This window comes from Uloborus diversus, chromosome 5 (assembly GCF_026930045.1).
Source record: "Uloborus diversus isolate 005 chromosome 5, Udiv.v.3.1, whole genome shotgun sequence".
Classification (NCBI taxonomy): Eukaryota; Metazoa; Arthropoda; class Arachnida; order Araneae; family Uloboridae; genus Uloborus; species Uloborus diversus.
The window spans coordinates 36584878-36604578 of record NC_072735.1 but is presented as its reverse complement, the minus strand read 5'-3'; the positions used below and the strand labels follow the sequence as shown (position 1 = coordinate 36604578).

General features: G+C 33.4%; 1 protein-coding gene across 1 annotated transcript in view; it reads right to left on the bottom strand.

The window, feature by feature from the left end:
* LOC129222020 (target of rapamycin complex 2 subunit MAPKAP1-like) overlaps positions 1-17219 on the bottom strand; it is a 209363-nt gene extending 192144 nt beyond the window's left edge. The window contains exon 1 of the mRNA XM_054856436.1: positions 17190-17219. The gene's annotated coding sequence lies outside the window, so the exon portion shown is untranslated. The remainder of the gene's footprint in view (positions 1-17189) is intronic.
* Positions 17220-19701: the final 2482 nt, after the last annotated feature.

The window sequence follows — 19701 nt, the reverse complement described above, 5'->3', positions numbered from 1 at the left end:
AATATTCATATAAAATCAGCATCTCAAAATAATGGCTTGAAATTTTAATTTTGCTTAAACAATGTACTACTGATTACTAATTATTAATATAAAGACTATTACATTATTAGAAGGAAGTGAAATAAGTAGAATACTAAAACTTTAACCATGTGCACAAAATTACATGATATGTGCACAAAAACAAAGTTAGAGTTTGACATCGTGAGTAAGGAATCAAAGAAAAAGAAATGTAGCAAAAAAATATGTTCCTTATGTAATTTTGATTAAAACAACTTAGGTCAACGAATTTTAACTAGTTATATTTCCCACGCGACAAGTCTCAAAACCGCTTCATAATTCACTCGAAAACATTCCCTTTCACTCACTTCGCTAACCATTTTTATTGCAGTTTTCCATTCTTCAAATGAAAAAGAATAAATACAGAAGAATAATATCAGAAAGGATTCAAAAATAATCATAAACTGCAGGCCTCTTGAAATCATTCCTGTACTCTCATTGAATGGGGAATCCCAAAAGTCTCGAACACATACGCAAAAATATTTTAACCTTCCTTCCCTCCCCCATAATTTATTCAGCTAGATGTATATCTTTTTCAATTACTCGTAACAAAAAAAGAGAAGCAAAGATATAAACAAGAGCAATTGAGACCTCATAAATCATATGCGCAGAGCAGTGATTCACTGTTGTTTACATTAAAAAAATCTATCCCATTGATAGGCCCAAATAAGAAACTAAACCGTGTACATGAAGGTCAAATACCATGTGACTCGAATATGATCAAAGTTATAGCCGTTTAGCATCATCTATTATCGTTTAAATATTCAATTCAATCATTCCATTTCGAGAAAGCATATACATGACGCTGGGACGTCAGCGTCGATCAGAGCACGTAGCGGAGAAGTGACGCTGGGCTGATAGGAGAGGAATCGTTGTGTAGCGTCCGCGTGACGCTGGGTGCGAACGGGTTAAATAAAAGTTGTCTGCTTTTACACAAAGTTATCAATCACTGAAATGGATAGAAAAATTGTTTTTCCAAACACTTAAAACTACTCTTATTTTTTGGGGTATTACAGTATTTAATAGGCACCCTGTACTCAGTACTCTAGAGTGAAAATTTCACTTTGCTTGTGGTACTAGGGCTGGAGACTTGCCACATATGGAATGCAGTAAAGACTTCCTTTCAGTACTGAAGGAAAAATGCAGACAGTCCGCTTCAGTTAGCTAAAAATTCTTACCCAATTTACACTAATTTATGCATGCACTTTTTACTTTGATTGAACAAGCTAGCATAGTAGTTAATGAGCTTGGCAGGAAAAACTTGGCTTAGCATTACTACATACTGTGCATACCATGCTTTATTTTATGACTTTCTCACCCATCGATTATTCATTTTGTGCATCTTTAAGTATTTTATGTTGAATAAAACAGCTTTTTCTTTTTTAAATACAATAAAAGTTCTGTTCCTTATGTAAGAAACTGAAATGTATAGTTTAGGAATACTTTTTAAAGCAGTGTAAGGAGAGTTTACAAAAGTCTAAAAGAATTTGATATGCTTCTAAAAAATTTATACATACATTTACACAACGCAAAATTTTGACTTACACGAGGAGTCTTGGAACACATCCCTTGCATAAGTTGTGACTCGACTGTACTTGTTCAAAAGTGCCCTTAAATTCGAGCACACAAATCAGCAATATTTATAAAAAAAATTAGTAATAATAAATATAAGCTATTCTCCCCTTATGTGCAATACTGCTTGTCTTAGGATTTAGTAATATTTGTATCTTTTACTTCCAATGCTTTCTAATTCTAATAATTGGCATTATTTCTCCAATTTTGTATTTTTGTATTGACTTTTTAAGTGTATCATTTTGAGCTAGAATGGGAGTTATATGCCTAATGAAGGAGGTTAAAAGTGGTAAAGGGGACAAGTGGATTTCTTGTGACCTATGTCAGATGTTCTGCTTGTTTAAGGGGAAGGATGAGTCTGAGAAGGATTTCATTTGCACAAATTGTGTTGAACTCTCAGAAATCAGAGTTAGGATGCTTACTTTGGAGGGTGAGTTAGCATTAGGCTGTAGGCATGTAGATGGGGTAAACACTCCAGAGGGAAAGGGGGAAGTTAGCAAAAAGGAGGTTGGCATTAGCTGTGTGTTAGATAGTGGGAATATTCCAGAATTAAAGGAGGAAGTTAGTAAAAAGGATGTGGGAATTAGCTGTGTGTTAGATAGTGGGAAAATTCCAGAGGTAAAGGGGAAAGTTATTGCTGAGGCGACTGACTGGGAAACAAAGGGTATAATTTTGGGAGATTCAATGGTGCGTGAGGTGGGAAACTCAATAGGCAGAGTTAGACGTAAGGTGGCTAGATGTTGTTTGCCAGGGGCTCGGGTGAGAGATGTAAATAGGGTTGCTGAAAAGAAGGGGGTATTTAATAAAGAGGATGTAGTTACTTTGTGGGTGGGAACTAACGATGTAGGCCATAGTAACAATGATGAGTTTACAAAGGAATGGGATTCCCTGTTGGACAAAGCAACCAACTGTTCGGCAAATGTCCAAGTGGTTGGTTTGCTTCCCAGGTATGGAGTTCATAGGAGTTGGTTAAACCAAGGGGCTAGGTGTATGAACCTGGTACTCAAAGAAATTTGCGTTAAGCGTAGTATCAGGTTTATTGATGTGTGGACTAGATGTAAATGAGATTGGATTGCTAGGGATGGCCTACATCTGAGCTCTACAGGGGTCAAAATGGTTAGTGGTTTGGTTTTAGAGGCTTCAGAATCAAAAAACTAAGTTGGAATGGGGGGCATGGTTTAAGGAGCAGAATTCGAAAGGGTACTAACTATCGGAATTTTAGTAGAAACGGAAATAAGGTGGCTAATAAGAGAAAAGATTTTAACACTTGGGATTCAAACAATCATGCAGCATTAAATAAAAGTAAGATGGGCTTACTTAAGGTTTTTTATACAAATGCTCGTAGTATTAGGAACAAGATGAAAGAATTGAAAAGCATAATTATAGACGAGAGGTTGGATATTATTGGAGTTACCGAGACATGGGCTACCGAAAGTGATGATGATTTATTATCTATTGCTGGGTATAATTTGTTTAGACAAGACAGAGTAGGTAAAAGAGGTGGTGGGGTTTTATTTTATGTCAGAGACACTTTAATTTGCAATGAATTGGTAATTAATGATAAACCTAATGAGATTGATATGATTTGGCTGGAGTTTATTAGTAATAAGGGCAAAAAACTACGTTTGGGGAATATTTATAGGCCACCCAACTTAAGCCAGGGTCAAGACGAACAGATGTTTAGTATTATTAGTGACATTTCTAGCAAGGGGTCAGTCATCATAATGGGAGATTTTAATTTTCAAGGAATTGATTGGAATAATTTTTACCATAGTAATAGCAGAGAAGAGGAATTTTTGAAAGTAATTGGTGACTGTTTCTTAGATCAAATTGTAACTCAGGGTACTCGACAGGACACAATTTTAGATCTAGTTTTCTGCGACATGGAAGGCTCTGTTCAGGGGTTATGTGTAGGGGAACACATTGGAGATAGTGACCACAACAGTATTAGGTTTGGGATTAAATTTGATATGCACAAAGTAGAGAATTTTAGGTTTGTGCCCAATTTCAGAAATACCGACTTTGTGGCACTTCGGCAGAGTTTGAAAGCAGTTTTTTCTTCTGGATTGGACAATAGCGATGTGAATCTTCAGTGGGCAGAGTTTAAGGAAAATCTAGCGAATACGGTTAGGGATCATGTTCCTTTTAGGAGAAAGGGTGTCAACACTAAAATTTGGCCAATGTGGTTCTCCAGGGAAACTAAAGACGCTCTAAATTACAAGCAAGCTGCTTTTCATAGGTTTAGAGAAACAGGTCACAGTGCAGATAGGCTCCAATATTGTAAGGCAAAGCGTAAATTTAAGTATTTGGTACGGATTCAGAAAAGAGAGTTGGAGCAAAGACTGGCAGATAACATAAACAGGAATCCCAAGAGGTTTTTTGCATACGCTAATTCGGGGAAAGTTCGAAATAGTCATATTGGGCCACTGGTTGATGAGCATGGAATTTTAATTCAGGACGATAGTGATATTGCTAATGTTCTTAATAACTTTTTTTCGAATGTTTTTAACGATAACTGTATCTCAACAGTTGACACCAACAAGACACAAGCTATAGTACAGCTTGAGGACTTTGTATTTTCCAGGGATGACGTTTTACTTCATTTGAAAAAAATTAAAGAGACTAAGGCTCCGGGGCCAGATAATATTTATCCGAAAATTTTAGTTGAATGTGCAGAGGAATTAGCAGATGTAATCGCAAACATTTTCAATGCTTCTTATAATTCGGGGACAGTGCCAGAGGACGGAAGCTGGCTAACATTACACCACTCTTCAAGAAAGGGTCTAAAGGGAGTGCGGGAAATTATAGACCTGTGAGTCTAACTTCGGTGGTTTGCAAAATTTTTGAAACATTGATGAAAATTAAGATAGTAAATTTTCTAGAGACTAATAATCTATTGACTAGTTTTCAGTACGGTTTCAGGAAAGGTAAATCTTGTGCAACTAATTTATTACATTTCTATGACAAAGTTACCATGGCTTTGGACAATAAGAAGCCTGTAGATGTTGTTTACATTGATTTTCAAAAAGCTTTCGATAAGGTACCGCATGTTGTTCTACTTAGCAAATTAGCTGATATAGGAATAGGAGGGAAAACTTTCATTTGGGTAAAAAATTGGCTGACCGGAAGGAAACAAAGAGTAGTTGTAAGGGGAAATTATTCTAATTGGAGTGAGGTCTTAAGGGTGCTCTTCACTGAGAGTCTGAAAGATTCGGATCTAATGTTAACCTACGGAGAAAGTTGGAGCTTGTTTTACAAATTCCTGTGAAGTTTTCGGATCCGGTTTTTTTTCTGAGTATTTTTCAAGACCATGTCTGTTTCTTTTAGTTTTTACTTTTTTGATGTGTCCATTCTCCGATTTTTTAAAATTCGAGAAAAAATGAATTTCTTCGAAAACGAGGTACTGTTGGACATTTCGCTCTGTAAAACATCTGCAACTCGTGCTATCGAAATTTTAAGAACGCCCTGACACGCAAAATATTTCCAGCTCTCTTTTGAGATCTTGTTTGAAATAATGCGACCATTTTTTAAACAAATATCATGTTCTAACTATTGAAAAAAATTTCAAAATACGTTCACTTTTTGCATTCGCCCCGCCCTTTATTAGAAACCTCCCCTTTTTGAGGGGTAAGCACAGACTTAAGGGGTAAGTGCTAATGGGGTGTAAGATTTATTACCCTCTCATTAGTTCCCCTCAATGACCTCCGCTGGACGTCCTTTCTTCTTTCCTCTTTTCCTATAAGGCTTTCGTGAAGAATCAAGTGCTTTTGAAAGTGAATCCATGTAGATGCGTGCTATTAGCTGTTAAATTCGCAACATCTGCTTTTTTTCAAATTTGTGGTTTGAAAAGAAATAGATTTGAAAGGAATATTTCTGAGTCAAATTGTTTATTTACAATATAATGAACATTGTTACAATGCTGTCGAATGCGAAAAGTTGACATTTTTCCCTTCCAGTAGAAAAATATTTTTATATATAGATTAAATCGTATTCCAGATACTGGGTATTTTGCATCGTTTTACATGTGTTTTATGTTACTACAAATGGTACACACATAAAGTGCTTTCCACAGCTCAACAAACATTTTTGAAAATTATTTGTGTCTTTAAGAGCCAGACTCGTCAAATTTCTTTAGAAGGTTTGGGAGGTGGAAAATTCAATTGCGGAAAACATTCCGTACACCAACATACTCATTAAACACATAGAAAATCATGAAAAATATATTAGCAATTTAATATAATTCAGTTAATGTAAAAAACACACCGTGGTAGAATTACTAAGCATTGTATGTATTAGTTTTAATGACGTTTTCAGCCTTATGTTGCCGACAAAGCTAACTAAAATGTGAACAATATAGAATGGGGGTTACAAGTTTTCACTGTTTTCTATTTTCATTCTCAGAAGCTAGATCAGCATTTTAATACAATGTAGAAAAAATTAATTACAGGCATAAAGGTTTTCAGGTCACATAAGCACCCCCCCCCCCTTAAAAAAACATCATTAAAGATCGTCTTAAATTTCGTTTTTATGGCTTTAATTTCAAAAAATTTCGGGAAGGGAGTTTGTGAAAAATCCTTCTTTGACCATAAAAAAAAAAAAGTCGTCTAAAATTGCATTTTTGGATTTCAAAAACCTGCATGTCCCCAACGTTATTAAAGATGGCCTACAATCATGTTTATAACACTTTAAAAATTTTGCCTCCCCCCCCCCCCCAACATCACACTAAGACTGCGTTTTTAGACTATTTCGAAAAATTCCGGGGAAAGCTTCCGAACTCCCCGTTTCCTAACAGAATTGAAGAACCTGAAATTGTGTTTTTGGCGTTTCAAGTTCAAAAATTTGCTGGTGGAAGATCACAGGACCTCTTACTTACTTCCAAATACTACCAGAGATCGTCTAAAAGTGCATTTTGAAAATTTTTATTTTCGAGAAAATTAAAAGGCATAGCCCTCAAACAGAGTGCTTGGGAAAATAGGGAGTATTTCTGAGTAAATAGTATGCTTACGATAAAGATCATGTTAATTAAATATAGAAATGGTTCCCTCTCCTAAACAAGAAGCTAAATCCTTTCTCTCGCTGTATTTACATATTACTAGGAGTCAATAGAATGGAAAATGTGGGATCTCAAAAAAGATTTTTGTTCTATACGAATGAAAATTACTTGATAATCATTGGATTAGAACATTCATTTTATTCTGTGACTGAAGACAGGATACGATAATTTTTCGGCACAGAAGTGCGTAACACAGAACTTAAAAGAAAAAGTTTGTCTTGTTTGTTTTTTTTTTTAATTGTGAACCCTTACTTGTACCTATAATTGCTTTCCTAAATGTAAGCTGTTCATTTTCATTTTTGTTTCAACTTTATGTATTTCCTGCAAATCTGTTTCTTGCCCTTTTTTTATTTTTTATTATTGATTCATTAAATGCAAGATGCATGAAAACGAGGCAGAGCGATAAAAACTTTAAAATCTGGCAGAGCGAGGCGTTGAGATTTTTTTTCATCTAAGTATTTCGAGATTTTTTTTTTTTTTTCAGGCAGATATACATGTAGGTAATATTTTCGTGCCTCCTGAGAAAAAGTACAACCCTTAATATTTATTATGACAACTAACGAGGATCAGACACTCACAAGACTTATTAGAAAATTTTAATAAAAGCTCAATGTGTTGAAGTAGAAGCACTATATACACTATATGACCAAAAGCATTGGGACACTTTCAAAAATTCACATGTTTAGGGATTTCTCGAGAAATAATAGTCCAATTGCTCTATAATTTGTTTCGCATAAAATGTATACTCTAGTTGTCATTTTCCAATAAAAATTAAGTCTGCTATTCATTTAGGGGACCGACAACAAATTGAGTAAAAAAGTTTTTTGATAATTTTTCATTGCAAATTGCTGCGAATAAGCTATAATTTTCAGAAATGAGTTAAAAATCTATCAAAAACTTATTTTTATATTTTTGTGAAAGTATCTCTTATACCCATGGAAATATAAGCATTTCTTTCAAAAATGCAAAATTTTTTTGAAGGTTTTCGCCTTATATTACGCAGAGTATTTCGTCAAACGTTACTAAACTTTTAAAATATTTGACAGCATTTTAGAGAAACATAATAATAAAATTTGAAGTTAAAATATTGAAAATTTGTTGAAATATGAACAGTTAAAGCTATTAATTTTTCACTGCGCAGACACGAAAGATAGCAATTTATAACGTTCATAATTCAAAGCTCAGATACATCCTACAATCCATGAAAAAAATTCCACCGCAATTTCTTTAAATTTTAAAAAGTTATCAGCAATCTAATGAGCCGAATTTCTATAATTCTAGGATAGGCGACGAATGGTAAGGAATTGTTAGCAAACTGGCAACACTTTCCTGCCATCGCTATAGAGTGATTCATGATAAGAACAGATTATTTGTTGCTGGTCCCCTAAATGAATAGCAGACTTAATTATTATTGGATTTGACGTCTGGAGTATACTTTTCATGAGAAAAAAATTACAGAGCAGAGAGCAATTGGTCTTTTATTTTTTGAGAAATCCGTAAAATTGTGAATTTTTGAAAGTGTCCCAATACTTTTGGTCATATAGTGCATGTAATACCTCATGTATTTTGCCGAATTTAGTAACTGGGAATCTGAGACTCTAAAAGTGCTAGGTTTAGTTTTATTGCAAAATTTCAACGCAAGATAGTTTACAAACATTGAGAGTGGGGGAAAAAGTGATTTTTGCCTTTGAGCTTGGAGCAGGGTGAGCACCCTTGCATACAAAGATCAGAGAAAAATCTTTAATTTTTCAAATTCAGGAAATCCTTATCCGTAGCCGTCCGCGACTTTGCCGTTGTTATGCTCAATTTGAAAGAACTTTCACCATAACAACCCCTTGAGAAATGCTATCGTAGCCTTCTCATCTGCATATAGTACTTAGATAAATAAATAAATATTTTTTCAAAAAGAAAAGGATTCAAAGATAAAGATTAGGGGAATTTTCTGGTCACCAGTGGTGAGAAAAGGTATTTATAGTAGCCACATTTTTTTCTAGTCGCCACTACATTTGTAAAACAGGTAACTAACCAACAAAGTAGTATTTAATTTAGCACTAAAATATAAATATTATCAGTTCAAATAAAGGTTAATGTAACTAATTAGTGGCATTAATGTTTATTGTACAATCAAGTATTAACTATGCAAAGAGGATCTAGTTTCATTTTTAAGAATGTTTTCTGCTAACTCGGATGGGGTTGGGGAGAGTGGCAAACAGGCAGAGGAAGTGAAAGAATTTCGCCAACCGATAACTAGTTAGTCCCCACTTTTATTCGGCACTCGATTTTTCAAATTTATTAAGTAGGATCATCCATTTTTAAAGAATATTTTTTGGTTAGAATTTGGAGTTCATTTCGTTAAAATTCAGTGTGGTCATGCAGGCTATCTTTTTTTTCCTCCCTTTTTTGATATTATCAATTTTCAATAACGAACATTTTTCTAAAAATAAAACGAATTTATAAATTTATTGCAAATATTCATTCATTCGTTAATTTTTCCTAGATGAGATCAGGAACCGTATTAATGGGGGAAAAAATCTTCGTTTCAAAAATTAATTTTAGTGCGAATGCAAATAAATTAATATCACAAGCGGGATTGCAAAATGCCGCGCCTTTTACACTGAGTTATTTTTCTTTTACCTATGTAGTCAAGACTCAAGAGGGAAAGAACTAGAATTTCCTTGGAAGGGTCTGTAAAAAGCTGCGGTTTCATTTCGCCGTCAGCTATTACCTCCTTCGACTACTCTGCACAGCAGGGGAGCGTCCGGTCTGTCCCCTTGCAAAATGTGACAGGTCACATGATCCACACTTTCATCGGCCACCGCTCGTTCTATTGGTTGTTGAAGTGTCAATCACTTCACTGATGTACACTGCTTTCGTTTAAAGAAAAGGCCCATTTTCAAGCGAGATGGTTTTTCTTTCCCACTGAAGAGCAGCCTTAAGCGGGGTTCCTCAAGGATCAGTGTTAGGGCCTGTTTTGTTCATTGTCTTTATGAACGATATTCACAAAAATATTTCTGGGAACATGAATTGTTTTGCTGATGATGTCAAAGTTATGGGGACTGTAGAAAATGAAGAACAAGCAAATCAGCTGCAAGAGGATCTAGATCATATTACGGAGTGGGCTGATAAATGGGTTATGGCTGTTAATGTTGGGAAATGTCAAGTGCTACATTTAGGGCATGGAAATAAGTGTACAAGTTATTATTTGCAAGGTTCAGTCATTAGTCAGGCAGACAAAGTTACTGATCTGGGGGTCCTAATAAGTCAGGATTTAAAGTTTAGCCAACAGTGCAGCATTGCTAGCAACAAAGCCAATAAGATGCTTGGGTTTATCAATAGATCTATTTCAAATAAATCTAAAGAAGTTCTTCTGCCCTTATATAGAAGTTTGGTAAGACCCATTTGGAGTATGCTGTTCAGTTTTGGTCTCCTTATCTTAAGAAAGACATTAATGTATTGGAAAGGGTTCAAAGGCGGGCTACAAGGCTAATAAGTGGACTTTCCCACTTAGATTATGATTCCAGGCTTAGAAGGCTAAAAATGTACAGTCTTGAGCAAAGAAGAGACGGAGGGGACATGATTCAGCTGTTTAAATTTATTAAAACGAAAGATGTTACGGGGCTAAAGTTTAGCACTGAAAACAGGACAAGGGGTCATTGTTTTAAGCTATTTAAATCTCAGGCTAACATGGATATTAGGAAAAATTATTATTTTAGCAGGGTAGTGGAACCTTGCAACAGCTTACCGGAAGAGGTGGTAATGAGCAAAGGAGTAGACAGTTTTAAGAGGGCCATTGATCTTTACTGGGGATTATAAATTGACTAGGACCAGTCTAGCTGGGCCCAGAGCCTATTGCTGGTCGTCACTTTTGTATTTGTATTTGTATAAAACATTTTTTTTTATGTAACAAAATTATTATTATTTATATTAAAACAAAAGTTTTTTTTTTTTACATAACAAAATTATTTTCATTTATATTAAAACGAAAGTCAACAAAAGTTTGTTTTTTGGATTCAAAGAGGGATAAGTAACAAGCAAATATGTTTTAAATTTTAAAAATTCACACATCAAATAAATTACAAAAAAAAAAAAACTTTATGGTAATAAAACAATTTTTTTCTGCTCTAAAAAGTATGAAATAAAATAAGTATATGATTTCTTGATTGCAAAACTCAAAAATTAAAGTTGATCTTAATATCTTTATGTTAATTCTAAAGCAGCCAATAAAATTAAAATTAAAAATTTGAGAGAAGAAATAGGCAGTATACAGCTTTATACAAATATCTTTTGCTATACCGCACAGGAGCGTGCTTAGAGTTTTAGCAGCCCAGTGCCAATAAACAATCAGCTTTGTTACTTATTTATTCTCTCCTAAAAAATAATCCACTATAGTGTGTCACACAGCTGTATAAGTCAGTTCCAGATTTTTATGAGTAATTACAAAATCCAGTCTCACCAAACTCAAACCACTGATGATGGCTGCAGCAAAGCAAGCCGAAACGTCTGTAATTTCTACTCCAACTAGACCACGGCCAATAAGCCCGGAAATGTTATCTCCTCATATTGACGCCGGCCGTGAAAGCCTTAAACAGTATTTAATTACAAAATTAATGTGAAAAAATATGACACAAAATATGGTTGCAAAGAAAATTTTTTGAGTCCAAAAGATATGTAATTGATGAAATAAAGACTGGTATCCAAATTGCGATGTTTTCAGCCCGCGGGGTATGAAATACAAAATTGAAATCTAACTTCAGAACAAAGTTCAGAAAAAGAATGAACATTTTGACCTTCTTCTGCTGTTTCACTTACTTTTACTACTAGCAAATATAGAAGAGTCATTCCATGTCAAGTGACCTAGGGGTCCCCACTCAATTATATCGGATTTGGATGAAATTTTATAAAGGTTTAGAGTCGTGCCTTTGAAACTAATCTAAGAAAATTTTCAGCTTCCTAGATCCAAATCCTGAGGATTTAGTATCAGAGAAAAATGCGACCCAAAATAGCGGATCAGCTTTTTGTGCCAAATTACCAACTTTAGATTAAGTTTACAGAAAATTTTATCACACTACAAGCCTGAAAATTTAGGTACTATTGGCTGTTAATCTATTCAATTATTTTTGGAAATTTGAGCTCATTTGATTTTTTATAGCACACGTGTAAAGTCGTGAAAAAGCGCGGCAGGAAATTTTTTTTCCGAAATTTTAGGTTGTCATAAAATTTGAACAAAAATAATTCAAAGACTTGTACCTCGTGACTATTGGAAAAATATTTGTTTTTAATGGGTTACAGTTTCAGAGCTTAAATATCTCTTTTCTAAAAGATATTGTCATCCAAAGTGGCTATCAAAACTGTTCAAGTGCGAAATAGCTTATTTTCAATTATATTTTTCAATATTTTTTGAAAATATGTTTCTTCTTTAATGATGTTCTTTTGAATAAGAACACAAAAATGAGTTTGAAATTTTGTCAGTTTTCAATAATAAATTGCCATGTTTAAGCTCAGATTACAGAAAATTTTATCACACTGGAAGCATGAAATTTTAGGAGCTCAAAGTACTTTTGATTGTCAAAAGGTTCTAATATTTTTATGAATTTAAGTTCATTAACTTTTGTGAAGCACGCATGCAAAGTCGCAAGAAAAACGCAGTGGAGAAACTTTTTCCTGGATTTTAGAACATCATAAATTCTGAACAAAAATAATTCAAACTTTGTAATTCTATTGTCAATATACATGCTTTTAATGGGTTATAGTTGCAGTGTGTAAATATTGATTTTCTAACAAAGTGGCTGTCAAAATCGTTCACATGAAAAATTGCCTATTTTTAATGAGCTGTAGCTCAAGTTTGTCCCATTGCATCTTCTTTTCATTGGTATAATTAAAAAGAAGGTATTTTCTCACACAGAAATATTTTATTCTCTTCTAATATTTTTGTGGCCCCTTAATTTCAAAATATTTTAGCGGCCCTGTGCGGCTCTCACAGTTTGCCGACCCCTAAGCACGGCCCTTATACCGCCTATACTTCTTCTCCTTTGAATTTTTAATATTAATTTTATTGGCTGCTTTAGAATTAACACAAGCACAAAGACATTTAAAGATCAACTTCAATTTTTGAGCGTTCCAATTAAGAAATCGTATACTCATTTTATTTCATACTTTTCAGTGCAAATCAACTTATAGAAATAGTCTTTAGAATTGAATATTTTTTCCCTTCATCTAATACAATTATTGCAATGTTTAGACTTAAATTCTTACTTCTAACACTTCAGTCATTTTACTTCAGACATTTTAAAATTTACCGTAGAATAAACAGAAACAAACAAAAAAAGGCAAAAAATTAATAATTAAAAGTTGAGATAATTTTCTGAAAATTTTAGAAAATTCCAGCAAAAATAAGAGACAATTAATTCATTCTAGCTTTAGACATAGATGGCTGATGTACCAAAAAAGTAGGAGGAGGCAGAATTAAAGCATATTTCCCACCCCTTCATTTCTTTTTTCTTTATTAAATAAAACTATTCCAAATCAATGGTTTAAACCAGGACTGTGCAGTCCGAGATTAATTTTGTAATACAAGAGACAGAGTCGCTAGAAAATAAACCGATTGCGAGCTTCTTCTTTTAAATAATTTTCACCGATTCTCCTCGCATTTTTTTTTAAACCAACTACCTAATTGGTTCACTACAGTGCCGTAACCAGACTTTTGTTTCGGAGGGGGTTTTACCAAACAGATTTTTCAAAACATTTATATGGTCTATAAAATTTGGTTTCATATGTATACTTATTGATTTTTGTTATGATAGATCATCTAAATGGAGGAAGGGGATGTTCTTGCAAAACGCTATATTGTTACAATAAATGAATTTTTCAATAACTACCATAAACACACAATGGGTTTGTACAATTTTTCAGTCATACAAATTTTATTTCACAAATAAAATTGAAAGAATAATAATAACAACAATATTATTTTTGTCACCATAATATAAATAAATAAATAAAATAAATAAATAATGGAAAGTATTTCTTTGGATGAAAAATTTTGGAGAGGGTTTGAACCAGGGTTGGGTTTTGGACTGTCCAAAACCGGTTTAGGACAGGACAGGTGGTTTTTACCGTCCAAAAGTGTCTAAAACTGTCCAAAAGTGTCCGAAACTGTCTTAAACTGTCCAAAAAAATGCTAAAGCTAAAGGGGTGTAACCTAATCAATTTGTATTTACTACAGTATTTGTAATGCATAAATATAAATATTAATGAGGTTTAATTAATGAGTATTTGATAATACTTTTCTCCAAAATGTTCATTTAAAAAATATTTTACTTAAAATAAAATGCCAATAACTCTATCACATAAAAACTTCCTTTTGTAACAGTTGGTAGAGCCATGAAAGGAAATTCACATTGCTAACAAGACAACTAATTTCAGTTACATTTATATCTCAAAGGAATGTTATTAAATGTACAATATTTTTTTAAATGCTTCATTTTTTTTAATGGTTTTTGCAAATAAATTTTGTGTGATGTTTTAATGAAAATTATTTTTTAAATCATAGATTAAAGAACAAGAAATTAATGATTAAACACAACTTATATTTTAAAAGTTGTGTTCTTTTTTTAGTTCACATTTTTAATATAATACATTTTGTATTTACAAAAAATTGTCATTTATTGCATTTAAGTCAATTATTGCACTATACTGTGAACACTTTCTTTCGGCACATGCATAAATGTCCAAAAATTTGGTTTATGGAAACAAAAAAGAGAAACTCAGGCATACAAATTGAAACATTTAATGACGAATTTAATTTCTATGTAACTAGATCAAAATCTGCTGCATATATAAGCTATATACATATTTATGCTTAAATGTTCATATTAAATAAATATATTAAGTAGTCAAAAAAAAAAACATAATTTTGACACATTTTGTTCTGTTTTTGATATTTTCTCACAAAATATGGTTTTTTAAAAAATAGTTTTGGACACTTTTGGAAACAAGGGTTTTGAACCGGATGGTAAAAACCTCGCCAACCCCGCTTTCATTTGCACACATGCACAAGCATAAGTAAATTTGGTTACCATTATCAAAAAATAATAATAATAATAACAATAAATAAATAATTAAATAAATACAAATTTAAATTAAGAATTCAACTTCTATAACTAGATTAAAATCAGCGGCATAAATAACTAGTATGTTCACATTGTATAAATGTTCAACATAAAACTTTACTTTGATGCATTTTATTCTGTTTTTTGTTTTTTCTCAAAAATACAATTTCTCTAAAAATATAGTTTTGGACACTTTCGGACAGTTTTGGACACAAGGGTTTTGGACAGGACGATAAAATCCAGGGTTTTTACCGTGGTTTTTACCATAGTGTCCAAAACCTTGCCAACCCTGGTTTGAACCCTATAAACAACCCAATTACATAAGCCCCTGTTTCATTATATGCATAAAGGCCTTCTAATAAGAAAATAACTGCTATTGGCAACCAGCTGGCTTGATTGTTTGTCGACCTTTCTGTAGTAGCTATCTTAGGTGTTCCCTACTTTGCTTGTTTTGTAACTTTCTTTTACTAATAGGAACTTTCAGCAAATGGTTTCGTTGCCTAACATAAATAATCACTTCCAAATAAAAATAGTATATTTTAATTTTGATTTCAGTTATGAAATAGTGAAAGGAATGTATCCCTAGAGCAATTCCAGGCCAGTAGCTTGGGGAGAAACTTCTTGGGGTGTTTGGATAATTCAAATAAGTTTTGGCCCAAAAGCGTGAATCCAAAACAATCCCAGATGTAATTGTAAATATTTTCAATGCTTCTTATAACTCGAGGACAGTACCAGAGGATTGGAAGCTGGCTAATATTATGCCTCTCTTCAAGAAAGGGTCTAAAGGGAGTGCGGAAAATTATAGACCTGCGAGACTAACTTCAATGGTTTGCAAAATTTTTGAAACATTGATAAAAATTAAGATTGTAAATTTTTTAGAGACTAATAATCTATTGACTAGTTTTCAGTACGGTTTCAGGAAAGGTAAATCTTGTGCAACTAATTTATTACATTTCTATGACAAAGTTACCATGGCTTTAGACAATAAGAAGCCTGTAAATGTTGTTTACATTGATTTTCAAAAAGCTTTTGATAAGGCACCGCATGCTGCTCTACTTAGCAAATTAGCTGATATAGGAATAGGAGGGAAAATTTTCATTTGGGTAAAAAACTGGCTGATTGGAAGGAAACAAAGGGTAGTTGTAAGGGGAAATTATTCTAAATAGAGTGTGGTTTTAAGCGGGGTTCCTCAGGGATCAGTGTTAGGGCCTGTTTTGTTCATTTTTTATGAATGATATTCACAAAAATATTTCTGGCAACCCCACCCCCCCTTTTTCGTTGTCTAACGTTGCCAAAGATAGCTTTAAAATGTTTTTGAGCCCGAAGAATTGGGACCCACCGAAGACAGCTTAAAATTGCGTTGTTAAACACTCAATAAATGTCACATTTTTGGGAACCTTTTTTATCTTTTAACGTCACCAAACAGCCCAAAAGTGTAGTTTCATGCCTTGAGTCTCGAAACATTTCCAAGGGATAACACCCACCCAGCCCTTTGCATTTCATCTTTTAGCCTAATATTGAGTTTTTAAAATTTCAATTCCTGAGGGTCTTTGTTGGAGTTATTAGAGGCCTTTACACCACTAGAAACAGCCTACATTTATGTGTTTTTCAACTTAGTTAAAAAACTTTCCGGACAGAGCGCTCCAGAACCTTCCCCAATATCTTCACAAATCCAAAGATAGCCTTAAATTACCTTTTTAACACTTCAATTTCTGAAAAACTCCTTGAGAAGTTCCGACCCCCAAATGTTACCAAATAAAACATAAAACTAATTTTAATTTTGAAAAAAAAAAAAAAAAAATGGTGGGAGCTCCAAGTCCCTTTTTTATATGCGTTACTAAAAAATGCCTGAAATCCCCAATTTTGATTTACATTTTTGGAATTTTTCTGGGGGCTATGAATTTTTTTTTCTTCCTCTTCTGCAAGAAAAATAAGAAGGAAAAAAACAAGTTTCTTTTCTTCTTTATTAAAATACTTTTCACTCTTTAATGTATTAACTATTTCTCATCAAAAGGGCGGCAAATTGAGGAACTGCCCGGTCGGCAGAAGGCATAGCTACGCCACTGAATAAGTCAGTTACAGTTAAACAACTAATTTTCTCCACTAAAAATTTCATACTTGCAATGACAAAATAGGACTGCTTGGCTAAATCTAAGTTATGATCAAAATAAGTCTGAAACATATAACAATTGAAAATAAAACAATATACAATTCAAATCATAGCATATTTTTGTCAAAATTTATAGTTAATTTCTTCATATGCATACAGATAAATATATAGTATAAAAATTAAATTTTAAATAGCATTTCATTTCTTTTTGACTTTATTTTTGAAAGTGAAAAACTATAATATTTTAACATACATTTAAAAATGAAGTCACGAAAACAAAATTACTCACCAATTAAAACGGTCATTTCACTTACTGATGAATTATCAGATGTGCCTGAAAGAAAAATAGTAATTGAAAAATAAAAAATATGATAACATAACACAATTTTAACAACTAATTACATACACACAAAAGGCAACTAACATATTTATAGTCAACATATTTTATGTACAAAACCTGAAAATCTTTTTAATCCATTAAGGTAGTTCATTGCTAGTTAGCGCTTAAAAAAAAAACTGAGAAAATCATTAATACAAGTAGGGGAAGGTGGGGTACCTTAAACCTATTTTCACTTTTCAATTTTTAATTTCATAATTATTTGACAAATCTAAACACAAAAACCTTTAGTTAAAACTTTATGATTTTTTACACAACATATTATTATTTTAAAAATTTATTTAACTTATTTCAATTACATTTATAAAAAAAACAGAAGAATGCAATTAGTACCCAGGTACATCACCGGTGGTGTACCTTGGGTCTTGGAATGGTGTACCTTGGACCAATGATTAACAGGTAAAGAAAATATGATTTTCAGTAAGTACATCACTTTTTGTCAATCAGTAATACCACACATAGTTTTAGAAATATCTTTTTTTATTTGTTTCAAAGTTATATATAAATTTAGATCTTATTATCTTAATAGGCTCCACTTTTTTAATAAAATGACCAGACGCTCTAGCTTCTGAAAACCATACTAAAGATTTTGTTTTTTTAAGCTACACTTATTTCTAACTACGATTGTAATCAGATAAGTCAATTCCAAATGTTAACTTCTCGAGCTGCCTTTCAGATCCACCAGTTAGTATTGGGTGTGGTAGCTTGAATATATCCTTTTTGTCAACTTGATAAAGGGTAGCATCTTCTCTGATGAACTTCTGACAGTTTGGATCTTTTTTCAGATATTTAACTTCATATCTCTAGTGGCCACCTCTAGTGGCTTTTGGCCACTAGAGGGCGCCTGTGATGCAGGGAGTGTTATTGCTGCAAATTTGATAAGTGTTTTCTTACTATAATTTTTCATTATTACTGACTAGTTTTAGGTTTTTTTACTTCACTTTGTCATGTAATTTAGTTTTATTGTGTTTTGGGGGCTCATTTTAGCTGTTATTGTATTCTTGAAGTGTTTTTGCATTTTTTGGAGCTAAGCCTAACATGTGGTGATCTCCTGGTTTTTGATCTTGTGTGCTTTATTGGGTGTAGCAACTCTGTTTATTTACTGCTGTTTTTAGTATTTATTCTGTGTTTTTTTGCATTTTTATCTTTCTGTTTTGCCTTTTGGAACATATTCACTGAGTAGAAATGGGTGTTATATGCATTATGAAAGAGGTAAAGAGTGGGAAGGGGGACAGGTGGATCTCTTGTGATTTATGTCATATGTTCTGCCTGTATAAGGGGAAAAATGAGTCTGTTTTTGAGGAGGATTACATTTGCACTAAATGTGCTGAACTCTCAGACTTAAGACTTAAGATGCTAGTTTTGGAAGCCCAGTTAGCATTAGGGTGTAGGCCAGTTGTAGAGGGTATAAATGTTCCAGAGATTCAGGGGGAAGTTTCAAATGAGGAGTTAGATTGGGAAACTAAGGGTGTAATTTTGGGGGACTCTATGGTAAGGGAGGTGGGTAACACAGTTGGGAGAGTAAAGCGTAAGGTGGCTAGGTGTTGTTTACCAGGGGCTCGGGTAAAAGACGTTAATATGGTTGCTGAAAAGAAGGGAGTATTGAATAAGGAGGACATGGTTACTTTGTGGGTGGGAACAAATGATGTAGGCCACAGTAAAAATGTGGAGTTTTCTAGGGAATGGGAATCCCTGTTGGATAAAGCAACCAGCTTTTCGACGAATGTCCAAGTGGTTGGTTTGCTTCCCAGGTATGGAGTGCATAGGAGCTGGCTAAATCAACGTGCGAGGTGTATGAACTTGCTACTGAAGTCAATTTGCGAAAAGCGCAGTATCAGGTTCATTGATGTATATGGAGTCATTGTAAACGGGATTGGATTGCTAGGGATGGCCTGCATCTGAGCTCTACAGGGGTCAAAATGGTTAGTGGATTAATTTTAAGGGCTTCGGAGTCAAAAAACTAAGTTGGAATGGGGGGCATGGTTCAAGCATCAGGTATCGAGAGAATGAAATTTTTTTGGGTATTGCTAGAAATGGAAATAAAGTGACGAACAAGAGTAGTAATGTTAACAATTGTAATTTAGGAAATTTCAGGGTGTTAAATAAAAGCAACTTAGGCATGCTTAAAGTTTTCTATACCAATGCTCGCAGTATTACGAACAAGATGGATGAATTGAAAAGCATAGTTATGGATGAGAAGTTGGATGTTATTGGAATTACAGAGACATGGGCTACCGAATCTGATGCAGAGTTATTACATATTGCTGGGTATAATTTGTTCAGACAGGATAGAGTAGGTAAAAGAGGTGGTATGGTTTTATTTTATGTTAGAGACAATTTTATTTGCAATGAATTGGTCATAAATGATAAGCCTACTGATAATGATATGGTTTGGCTGGAGTTG